Below are 12,674 nucleotides of genomic sequence, written 5' to 3' on the forward strand. Positions count from 1 at the left end.
AGAAAAAGAACTCTGGGAGATGACTAAAAACCATTACATTGAATTCCCAATCCCTATATTTATGCACACCTGCATTTTTGATTTCCTTCACAAGCTAATTGTACAATAATTCAGAGTCTGATTCTTTTTGTACAGCAAAATAATGTTTGGTCATGTATACTTATTGTGTATCTAAGTTATATTTTAATATATTTAACATCTACTGGTCATCCTGCCATTTAGGGGAGGGGGGGGGGGGGGGGTAAGAGGTGAAAAATTGGAACAAGAGGTTTGGCAATTGTTAATGCTGTAAAGTTACCCATGTATATATCCTGTAAATTAAAGGCTATTAAATAAAAAAAAAAAATGATTGATATCAACTAACAGGTATGAAATCAATGAGTTTTCTGGTAGAGATTGAGTTGTGGTCCATCATCTCATGGCCCATATGGTGAGTGAGAAGGAGAGGAAACTTCCCTGGGAATGTCTCAATTTGCCACATTCAAATCCCTTGCATTTCTCCCCAGGTCACTTTGGATCAGAGCGGTCCTTTTGGCCAAGACATCTAAGAAATGATTTCTCAAGATAAAGTCCTCGGGATTATATACCTGAATCTAACTTTATTCGGAGTCATAGGAAACAGTTTTCTTCTTTACCTACACAGCTTCAAACTCTTCACTGGTTACAGGAAAAAACCCATAAGTCTGATAGTCATCCACTTGGCCTTTGTCAACACCATAATGATTCTTTTTAGGGGGATCCCCAGAATATTAGAGGTTTGGAACTTGAAATCCTCCCTGGATTTCATCGGAGGTAAAATTATAACTTACCTGATAAGAGTGACCTGGGGCCTCTCACTTTGCAGCACCTGCCTCCTGAGTGTCTTCCAAGCCATCACCATCAGTCCTTATACTCCCACATGGGCAGGGTTCAAATCTAAGGCTCCTAAGAGCATCGTTCCCTGTTGCATCTTTTTCTGGTTTTTCAATCTGCTGGTAGATGTCGCTTTACCTGTATATGTGACTGGTCCAAGGAATATTAGTAAAGTGAAGTGGAACATTGGGTATAGCTCTTTTGATTTGTATGCTATAAATACCATAAAAATTGTGATCTGGAAGTCCATTTGCGACGTAGTGTTTGTCGGTATCATGACCTGTTCCAGCAGCTACATGGTTTTTGTCCTCTACAGGCACCATCAACAAGTACAGCATACTCTCAACACCAGCCTCTCTCCCAGAGTCCCCTCTGAGACCAGAGCCACCAAAGTCATCCTAATGCTGGTGATCAGCTTTGTGATCTTGACCGCTGTCAGTTCCCCTTTAATTATTTATATGGCTTCTCATGTCGTATCCAAGACTTGGGTAATAAATGTCACTGTCTTTCTCCCTTTGCTATCCAGTAGTCAGCCCCTTTATGCTGCTTAGCATTGACATCCAAATCCCCAGCTCCTGCTATGCTGTGAAGGATAAAAATCCCCCATCAGAAAGAATCCTTATCTGAAAAGAACTGCTGGGAAAACTATCGATCACTTTTGGCAGAAATTAAATTCCCATCATACAGCATATACCACAATAAACTCTAAAAATATATCTAGTTTTATTTAATATTTAAGTGATATTAAAAAGATCACATCATCAAAAAACTAAAGGATAAGGGAGGAGGTATCTTTTCACAACTATGGATGGGGAGAATTCTTAACTATACAAAAGATAGTCCATATGTTATTTTTATGCCTATGTCATCTATATAAAGTTTTCTGTGAATAAAAGATAGCATGGTATAATGGGTAGAATGCCAAATCCCAGGAGGATCTGGGTTCAAATCTCATTTCTAACATCAGATACATAATTGTGGGCAAATCATTATTTCCTCATGTATAGAATGAATGGATTTGACTTAATGGCCTTTAAGATTCCTTCTAGATCTACACAAGAAATTTATTCTAAATTATATTATATACATTATATTTTATATATATATTATATACATTATACAATATATATATTATATACATATTCCACAATAAGCAAAGTGGTCAGTGGGCATGAACAATTCCCAAAGAAAGCATTGCAAACTAATTTTTTTTAATCCTACAAAAACATATTCCAAATCCAAATAAGAGAAATTCAAAGATAAGCAACTCTAAGGCTTCACTTTACACCCTACAAATTGGCAATGATGGTCTAAAAACAACTTTATTAGTTACATCAGAAATAATGGAAAGAAGGGCACGTGGATTCACTTGGTAGAATTATGAATTATCGCATCTATTTTGGACCTCCATTTATAACTATGAAAGACTCAAGTTAATCTCCTCTTTGATTCAGGATTCCCACTACTAACCATATGTCCCACAAAGAGGTCAAAGTTTGAAGTAAGGGCCAAAATGTAGCATAATATTTCTAGTGGTATTCTTTCTTGCAGCAAACAACTAGATGTAGCATGGATGCTGAAAAAATGGAAAATGGCTAAAAAATTTTAATTATAATTATATGAATGTAATAGAATGTTGTGCAGTAAAAAGTGACAAATATAAAGGATTCAGAAATATATCACATTTGCATAAGTTGATTCAAAGTGAAATAAATTTAATTAACATAACGATATTCAGAATGACTACAATAATGTAAATAAGAAGATCATTAGAAGGCTAGCTCTGAGTAGATGAAAGACCAGTGATGATCAAGTAGCATATCTAATGGATTAGGTCCTTAAAGTGACCATATTCCCTCCTCATCTGCAATATCATCTTTTTTTATATTAGAGTTCACTGCCTCTTGGAAAGTCTTCAATTTCAACAGTCTTGAAATCAACATTTGAAGGGAACCAAATGGGAAAGTCTTGATCATGAATTATTACCTAGATATAATTTAATCATGCCTGCCATTTTATCTTTCAAAAAGCTAACAGAATTTTTATGGCCAGTCCAACAAAGAGTATATTATGTGAAGCAAGAAGAGTGGAGGAGTCTGTTTCCATGTTCCATTAATAGAATATAATGCACCCAAGCTATGAGGAGGCAGTATCATCCACTGTGAGCACTATATGGCCACTAGTAAGACCAGACTTTGATGTTAGCTTAGAAAGAGGGGGAAGAATCTGCACATTACTAAAATACAAAAATAATCTTAATAATCACCTTGGCACTGTTTCAGTGGTTCAGAGAGAAATGAGTCAGAAAAAATTGTAGTAACTCCAGTAAATGAGAGAGGTATCCAGAAAAGGATTAAAATAGAAGTCTGCCACATCCTTGCAGGAGAATATATAGTCCAATAAAGGAATCTTTAGGATTCCTAAAGAGGTAGCTTTCTAAGTAAGGGACGCAGAAATTAAGACATATTTAGGATATCAGTGCTACTGAACTCTGGGTAAATGGGTTATAAGGATTTAAAGTGGTATAGGTTAACAAGATAGCAGTCGTTATTTGCATGCATTTTATTTATTTTCTATATGTCTTTATGTGATTGTCATTTCTTTAATTTGCAAATTAAAATTTTAAAATCTCAATATTCTTGAAACTGATCTTTCTTGTAACAAAATAAAACAACTTCTATGGGCTCCTTCATTAATGTATTCAATATTTTCAGGTTGGGTCCTCAGAGAACTGTTTCTAGCTCAGTTTCAATGAATAATCCTCCAATTCTGCCCTCCTAATTTGTGATCTCTCATCCTATTGATAACAAGTCAATAGAAGACTGGCTCTTAGCAAAGTATTTACTAAGACAGCATAGTAAAAAACAGTTGGGAAAAAAATCCCTCATAAACCTAGAGTACATTTTCCTATAAACTTATACAGAATCTATGAAAAAAATAGATTCAAACATTGATTGGTGACACATATTCCCATGTACATAGTAAAATCAACTCAAGGTGACTGGTACTGAAGGACCTGGAAAACCATTCTTTATTCAATTTCTTCACAATTTGTCGTCCCAGCGTTTGCCTTTCCTCACAGCCCAACACTCAGTTTTCAGAAGTCACACTCCTTAAAACTTCTTGTTCCCCCAGGTTACTGTTCTTCTGCATCTATATCTATCTGGAATATGTGTCTATGCTCCCCACTAGATGCAGTGTCTACCACTGTTCAATAACTTCCATTTAAAAGCTATATAGCCAATGTGAGGGGAGAGAAAAATTTTCTTTTGCCTCATCCCTACAGGCATCTCTTCTACAATCAGATCCCATTTTGCCATGTCTCCAAAGTTAAAACTTGAAATTCCCTCAGGTATTAACTATTTAAAGCCTCTTAGAGATATGTCAAATTTGTTTGCTCACCCAATTGTTGAGAAAATGATAGGTACCAACTTAAATGTTGGGTTGTTCTCATGTCTTAAAATAAGTAGAGGATCTCTATAGTCAATTTGACATATCTTTAACATCTTACTATTATGGTCTGGACCTTTTGTGATAACAAGTAAGTTGAGGGGTCAAATCCTTTCCTTACAAAAGAAAAACCAAGAAGCAAAAAACTCCTGTGGTACGAAAATTCTTTAAAATTGTAACAGAACCACTACATACTTCTCAGGTTGACTAAGATGACAGGAAAAGATAATGATGAATATTGGAGGGGACATGGGAAAACTGGGACACTAATACATTGTTGGTGGAGTTGTGAACTGATCCAACCATTCTGGAGAACAATTTGGAACCATGCGCTAAGGGCTATCAAATTGTGCATACCATTGATCCATCAGTGTCCTTTCTGGGTTCGTATCCCAAAGAGACCATAAAAAAGGGAAAAGGACCCACATGTGCAAAAATGTTTGTGTCAGCCTTTTTTATAGTGGCAAAAAACTGGGTGGCTGCCCATCAGTTGGGGAATGGCTGAATAAGTTATGATACATGAATGTTATGGAATATTATTGTTCTCTAAGAAATGATCAGCAAGATTATCAGAAAGACCTGAACTGATGCCGAGTAAAGTGAATAGAACCAGGAGAACATTGTACACAGCAACAACAAGATTATATAATGATCAATTCCAATGGATGTGGCTCCATGGCTCTTTTCAAAATCAAGGTGATTCAGGCCAGTTGCATTGGTCTTGTGATGAAGAGAGCCATCTACACTCAGAGAGAGGACTGTGGGAACTGAGTGTAGATCACAATATAGCATTTTCACTTTTTGTTGTTTACTTGCATTTTATTTTATCATTTTTTTTCCTTTTTGATCTGATTTTTCTTGTGCACCATGATAATTATGGGACTATATATAGAAGAATTGCACATATTTAACATATATTGGATTACTTGTCATCTAGGGGAGATAGTGGAGGGAAGAAAGGGAAAAAAATTGGAACATGAGGTTTTGCAAGGGTGAATATTGAAAAATATCTATGCATATGTTTGAAAATAAAAAGCTTTAATAAAATTGTATCAGAAGGAATACTAGATAATGCCTTTTTTGAGAAAATGTTTTGATATCTCAGGAAAGGTAAATAAGAGGAAAAAAAATTTAAACAATTTCCCTAAGGACTATTGGTATAAAAATTTTAAATAAAATATTTCTTTGGAGACTACAAAAATACATTTAAAATATTCACAATAACTAAGATTTATAACAAAGATTCTCTAATTATAATGTAAATTCCTTGAGGAAATTCTGGTTTTGTGCCCTTCTCCCATTTTTTATATCCTCAACACTTAACACAATTCCTAATACATAATAAGAAGTTGATAAATGCTTGATGAGTGACTCACAATAGGGAAAAAACCACACATAATTCATCACTAATAGTCTCCTCATTATTTCTACATATCCAGATAAAGCCATTTACAAAATGAAACATTCAATATAAAAAACTTTTTAAATAGACTTGGAAGGGCTCTTATTTGATACAATCAAAAGAATATACCTAAAATCAAGAGCCAGAATTATTTGCAACACTGGACAATACTAGAATCTGTACAATACTATAAAGGGTAAGACTAGAATGCCTCCTCTTTCCTTATCATTAGTTGACAGTACTGTAAAAATGCCAGCTATCAAAATAAGACAATAGAAGAATACAAAAAGCATAAATATAGATGGGGGAGACAAAGCTATCTTGGCTTGCACATGAAATAACAGAATATATCGAAACATAGAAAATCAACAAAGAAACTAATTGAGATGATTAATAACATGTTGATAATGATAAAGTTGCAGGATATAAAATCATTCCACAAAAAAGTCAGCATTTCTCTGCATTACTTTTAAAAAGTCAAAAAATAATTATATCAAAAATTCCATTCAAAAAAATTATAAAAATACATAAAATACCTGGGAGCTAACCCATCAAGATTGAGGCAAAATTTTTCATGAATATTACCATAAAATACTATTTACAAAGTAACTGGAGAAACACATGGTATCGTACCAAAATGGTGAAAATGATGGTAATACCTAAATTAAATTACAAAGCAGCCCTGTAGCAATCAAATAATTTAAGAGATAGTTTATAAATATGATTGGTACCAACTCAATTATTGGATTGTAGATTTTATAAATCTAGACAAAAATAAGATTCATTTGCAGAAAGAAGTCTAGAACCTCAAAGGAGGGAAGGAATGAAAAGTACAAATAAAGATGACATAGCACTACCTGTTCTCTATCTACATTGTAAAAGGTAGTCACCAGAACTATTTATTATGTTAAATAAGCTAAGTATGATCTTTTTCCTGTTCTTTGATGGTTTAATTTCAATGTCTTGATCCTATTTTCTATCAATATGGCCCTTTCCCCCTTACTTCTCCCTACCACAAGTACTTATAGAATTATTATAAAGAAATGATGGTTTGTATTGGTCACAGTATTATCAGGAAATCCCTATCCTGATGAAATCACAAGACATCCCCCCATACTACAAGCAAGGCCAAAAAAATACTAAAACATAAAAGTAGATCAGTGGAATAGACTGACTGATCAAAAACAGATCCAATTAAAAAAAAAAACAGTTAAGACAGTTTTTTTTTTCTGTTTATAAACCCAGAATATAATTGACTTGTGGGAGGATTTTCCTTTTGATATGAACTAATCAGCCATTATTACCTTCTATAAATGTACTAAAGATAAATCACTATTTTCCAGAGCTATTTCTTATTTTTCTTAATTTTTATTTCTTATACCTTTTCAAAGATACAGAAAAAAACTGGAAATGCTTTCCAAGTGTAATCTCTAACCACCTTCACATCAGGAATTGGGAAAAGAACATAAATACATATAAATACATTTACCACATAACACTAGACACATTATTATTTCCATCACTGTAGATATATGTTGATAAAATTTAGTGTTCAATTTTAAAAACGCTGAAAGAATGGAAAGAAAATGAAAAAGAAAGAAGAAATTAAAAAGTAGATAGGGGAGGGAGAGTAGTGGGGGAATTAGAGTATCCAAGTAAAACTTTCCAAAGGACAGAAGAGAGGATCACTCTTGCCACGGTCATCTAGAACAATTAATTTACCTTTGAAAAAGTTGTAAAAATCATCACACACGCACGCACGCATACACATCTTCCTTTTACCGTGTAATTTGAAAAGAAACAGTAACAGTCTTAGAATCAAGTAGATCTGAATTTAAGCCCCATCTCTGAAACCATGTTCATGGACTAGGCCCTTACTGTCAACAAACCTCAGGTATTAAGAACCAAAAAGCATATAAGCTACAAGAAGAAATCCCTAGACCAGTAGAAATACACCAGTATATAATAAATACTGCTATTTAATGAGAAACCATGACAAATTTCTGAAAATAAGCTACCATGAATATCTCTCCCATGTTTGATTGGTCTTGGGGTCTGGCAGAATTTTCATCTTCCAGAGAGAAGAGTCCTAGTGGTTGTTCCTCTGCATATGAGAGCTGACTTCTATCCTTCAGAGGAAAAACCACAGAAAAGGAGAAGAGTGAAGATGTCCCCCATGGCTCTAGTAAAAAGGGAAGAGAAGCCAAATAGAGAAGGCAGAAAATATCTTGTCCAGAAGAAAGTAGAATAAGAAATAAAGAAAATTAATCAAAAGGAAGAGAGCTCAGAATACTTGTGTTTGGAAGCCATGCTTCCAGGAAGACACAACTTCCTAGTATCTCTAGGTTTATAGGGCATTCAGGAAGGACTAGCACCCTGACTATCTCTGATGTCCACCATCAGCCAGCTCTCACCTGTGGCTTTAAGAAACAAGAACAAGGCCACACCCTGGTACAACTGTCTCGGAACTCAAGCTAAACTAGATTGGAGCTAACCAATAGGCTCAAATATATCAGTAAATTAGGGGGATTCTGTCCCCAGCATATGAAGAGTTTCTCCAGTAAAATTAGCAGCTGAGAACAATATGTTCCAGTGGCCATGAAGACAGTGCTCAGAGTTTAGCCAAACATGGAAGACCCCAAGGCCGTGACCAGTTGGCTTGACTATTGTCTTGCCTTTGGACTTGGGGCTTTCTAAAAGAGAGAATGGGGCTAATGAATTTATCTAACTTTTGACTCAGTTAAATCTAATTCATGCCACAAGTCAAGATGTCATCCCATGATGTCATTGGTCTTCTTTGCAAAGGAAGGACAAACAGTAGTTCTCATCACATTCTTGTTTGCTTCCTCCCTCATGACAGAAAAAATACATACGTATATGGAGATATATATTTTTTACATTCTAATACATCCTCTAGCCAGCTATGACTCATTATTCCATCTCTCCCAATGCTTCCTTCCTCCCAGATCTACTTTTTATCCCTAACATGATGCTCCATTCCTCAGTATTTGGTCAGGTTATCATCCACACGCTGACTTCAATTTCCCTCCTTCACAAACTTGACCCCATAGTTAACCACCACACCATTAAACTATTTTCTATTCTTAAAACTCTTGAATTCTTATGTATCATTGCTTGTTCCTTTTCAAACTGTAAGCCTTTCCACTATCTACATCCTCAGCTCCTACTGCTGAAAAAGAAATCATACAATCATGGCTCCCCATCAGTTTATGTTGTCTAATCTCAAGAAGACTCTCTCACTATTACAAAGCATCCATGTCTGGGAATTCATAGCCTCTCACAACCACAAGGTTGCCTTATCTCATGGTCTTTGGTCCATGAGTGTGAGAGCCCACAAAACAGAAGAGGCAATCAATAAGTCCAGTATTTGATCATTTAGGCCAACTCCATGGAGTTCACACTGTCATATAGTAAATGAGCACTTATTAAGCACTTAATATTTGTCAGATATAACAGAAAGCCTTGTGGATTATTCCATAAAAGTCCTAACATCCTCAAGAAATGAGAGAGAGAGTAGTCAATCCTTCTAAAGTCTACTAATCATTTCTTATTCAAAGGCTAATTCTTTTTCATGTAACCCACAAATCACAAGAACCAAAGGACTTCCGTTCACACATGTCTTTCAGCAAATAGCCAGGGGATGTGTGTCTTACAGAGGAAATTATCTGATCTAAAGGACCACCAGAAGAAGTCAGGGCACCTGCTTCACTCCTTGGAGAACAAGAGCAATTCCTATATCTACAACCCAATGGAATGGAAACCACTCTATGAAAAACTATAGTGGAAGGTACATAGAGGGCATCAAGTAGATAGGAAGGGTGATTTGGTGATGCCCAGGGCAGAAAAGTTCAACAGGAGATGCAGAGTATAGATGCAGGGCCCCCACTCATCAGCTCCTGGGGACCCTGGATTCACTGCTCTCTGTGACTTTTATAATCCCACATTTCCCCCTTCTTTCTCAATAATGTTTCTTTCTCGCTTGTTTGCAGTACTCATTTGGCGATTATAATTAATCAGTAGTCATTGCTGATAGAAATTTGCACCTGGGACAAAAGTTTGCTGCTGCTTGTGACACATCCCAGCTTCCCTCTGCAGACAGTGTCACTATCACAGTGACTTGATAATCACATCTCATGGGAGAGATGAGATCATACATGGTTACATCTATAACCCAAGTCCTGGTCACTATTCACACTCGCCTATGCCCATCTCCTGATCGCCCACATCTCAACTCTCTTCCCCAGCAGCAGAGATCAACCTGGTGAGTAACTCCAGATCTTTGCCTCAGAGACAGATAGTTATAGGAAGAAAGAAAACAGGATCCCAGGTTTCTAAGTTCTGAGGTTTAAAAATAAGGCCACTTGAACATAGGAAAAACCTTGTACCACGCAGAGGGTTGGCTAGACCACTGCACCAGATAATGGGGGGCCCAGAAGCATGGTGGGACGTAGTCAATAATATTCTGATGAGATGAGTGGAAGGAGTCATAATCACTGAGCCTGAATGCAGTCAACAATCAAGATTTTCTGTGCTCTAATCCAGTCACTGTCGATTGGGAGAGAAGACGCCCTACTTCTCTTTGACTCATAAAACAGCTGCAAAGTCATGATTCTCTACAGGTTTAGAGATAAGAATAGGAGTCACCATTGGCTTGTCATCTCAATTCTCTTTTTCTTCCTTCCCTCCCCTACCTCCTCCACATCTTGGGGTTTTGATGGCACTGAGGTCAGCAGGCTGGGAATCTATATGAAAACAGGAAAAGCTGTGAAAACGTATCTGATATAACAGATATAGCTACTTCTCTCTCATTATCCAAAAGGTGCCATATGTCAACTTGGCTTTGATAGATATAAGTTACCAGGATGTTCAAGTTGCAATGTCTCTAGGCCCTTCGTTCCGGTCCCCTCCATCTCTACCTCTATCCTGGTGATCTCTGATCATGGCCACTTACTCTCTGTATCACAGTAAGATTTAGCAATTTCCTATATTTTCTATTTCTTATATAGAAGTAAAGTGGACCATATCTAGGTACCTGAAAGAGTGTGGCCACTCATGCAGAATGCTATCATAAAAAGAATATTTAATTAATACATCTGGTGGCTTAATTAGGAATTCCAACCCCATACAGTCTGATCCAACCTAGATAAAAAGCTGGTGTGGCTATACCATACAGTGCGAGAGAGAAGAAGTGAAAACACTAGAATGGCAGGGAGGGGCCATTGTGAAGGGTATTAAAGAAAAACAGAGTATTGTATGTTTTGTACCAGAGGTAACAGAGAGACACTAGCTTTTGTAGAATACAGGGTAACATGGTTCAGCCCTATGCTTTAGAAAGATTCTTTTGGTAATTAAATAGAGAATGTCCAACTCAGATCAATGACTGTTCTGAAATTTAGGGTCTTAGAGAATTCACTGGGGCATTAAGAGTTTAAATGGTTTCTTCAGGGTCACAAAACCAGTATGTATCATACTGAACTTCAACCCAGGTGGTTCCAAGCCCATAGCCAGACTTCTATTCACCATGTCAAATTGTTTCTCAATACCTAATTAGCCAAAAATAATCCCTTGAAATGGGAAGCTACCATTATGGGTTCTTTCTTTCCTCCACTTTTACTTCTTTTCAGCCAGCTTCCTCTGCAACTATCACAGTCTTGTTTGACCCTTCGGTTTCTTTCACTAATTTAAGATTCAGGATTAGTAACCCAGGGTCTCCCTCCACAACAAACCTTGAGTTTTGACATCTAATGCCTCTTTTTAGGCCCCAGCCCTCTTCTGTGCTTACCCAGTGAGATTTGCTTTTAAAAATTGAATGGAAGGGGCAGAAAGACCTGAGTTCAAATCCATTTCACACTTAATAGCTATGTGAATCTGGCCAAGTCACTTAATCCTAATTGCCTCAAAAAAAATTAAATGGAAAGCACCTTTTCATCTGCCTGCATTGGGTTTGTTTTCTGGTGCTTGCCCCTCCACTAGTTGCAGCTATTTATAAAGCCCCTGATGTGTGAAAAGAGGAGGGATGTGGATTAGTAAAAATATGAATTTGAGAATGGATTGATTCCCCTCATCTCAAAGGGATGAGAGATAGAGATATAATTTTTAACTTTAATAGCAAGCAAAAAAGGCAAGAAGCAAAAAAGAAGCATGAACACAATTTTCATATGGTTCAAGGAAGGAAATATCACCGAGTTCTTGAATAATTATGTTTCCAAAACACTTTGGTGACAATCACCTTATCAGCCTTCGCATTAAAAGTTTTCTCTGTTTACTGATGACTCAATGAAAACATCTATGGAGAAAACCTGATTTTTTGAAAAGTTTGTACTGAAAAGCAAACTATGTACCCTTTCTTGTGATAAGCAAAAAAAAAAAAAAAAAAAGAGGAAAAACTCAGAATCTCTGTCGTAGAAGAAATGTTACCCAGAGCCTCTAACTTTAAATGTCAGCAGCTGGTATATGAACTTCTTCAAGAAAAAAGGAATAGAAACTATAAGCCATGGTCCACGAACCTGGGATCTCTGGGATCACATGTCTTAGGCCCATTCTCAGGGCCTGGCCCAAAGTCTCAACATGGTGATCACAGCATGACTTTATTCTGGAGAAATCATTCAATGTGGTTGTTGTACAGTTCACCACATTGTGAACAAAAAAAATTTCCCAGATACTATACCAGCGCAATAGATAGCAATGGTATCGAGTGTGGATTAGTCTTTGTCAGAGTAATTTCTAATGAGAAAGAAGACCCAGTTTAGAATTGATATTCATTAAAAGAACCTTACCTAGTAAATACCACAATATGTTGGAGAGAACACCACAATGTTCTTCTTATAATCTTATAAATAAAGATACTCATATCTGAACTCAACACTACAAAGCAGAGTACAATGGGACCATTGCTTCTCTCATTGTGCTCACTTTTTCTTCCCCACTTGAGCCAAAGTCATATTAGCTT

At 36.4% G+C, this 12,674-nt stretch overlaps 1 protein-coding gene and 1 pseudogene across 1 annotated transcript in view; both read left to right on the plus strand.

The window, feature by feature from the left end:
• Nucleotides 1–551: 551 nt before the first annotated feature.
• LOC100920501 lies at nucleotides 552–1,479 on the plus strand (annotated as a pseudogene).
• A 6,073-nt stretch (nucleotides 1,480–7,552) lies between these two features.
• Nucleotides 7,553–12,674, plus strand: part of LOC100920242 (vomeronasal type-1 receptor 4-like) — a 7,277-nt gene continuing 2,155 nt past the window's right edge. Inside the window, exons 1-2 of the mRNA XM_003774446.2 lie at nucleotides 7,553–9,512; nucleotides 9,715–9,986. The gene's annotated coding sequence lies outside the window, so the exon portion shown is untranslated. The remainder of the gene's footprint in view (nucleotides 9,513–9,714; nucleotides 9,987–12,674) is intronic.

This window comes from Sarcophilus harrisii, chromosome 6 (assembly GCF_902635505.1).
Source record: "Sarcophilus harrisii chromosome 6, mSarHar1.11, whole genome shotgun sequence".
NCBI lineage: Eukaryota > Metazoa > Chordata > Mammalia > Dasyuromorphia > Dasyuridae > Sarcophilus > Sarcophilus harrisii.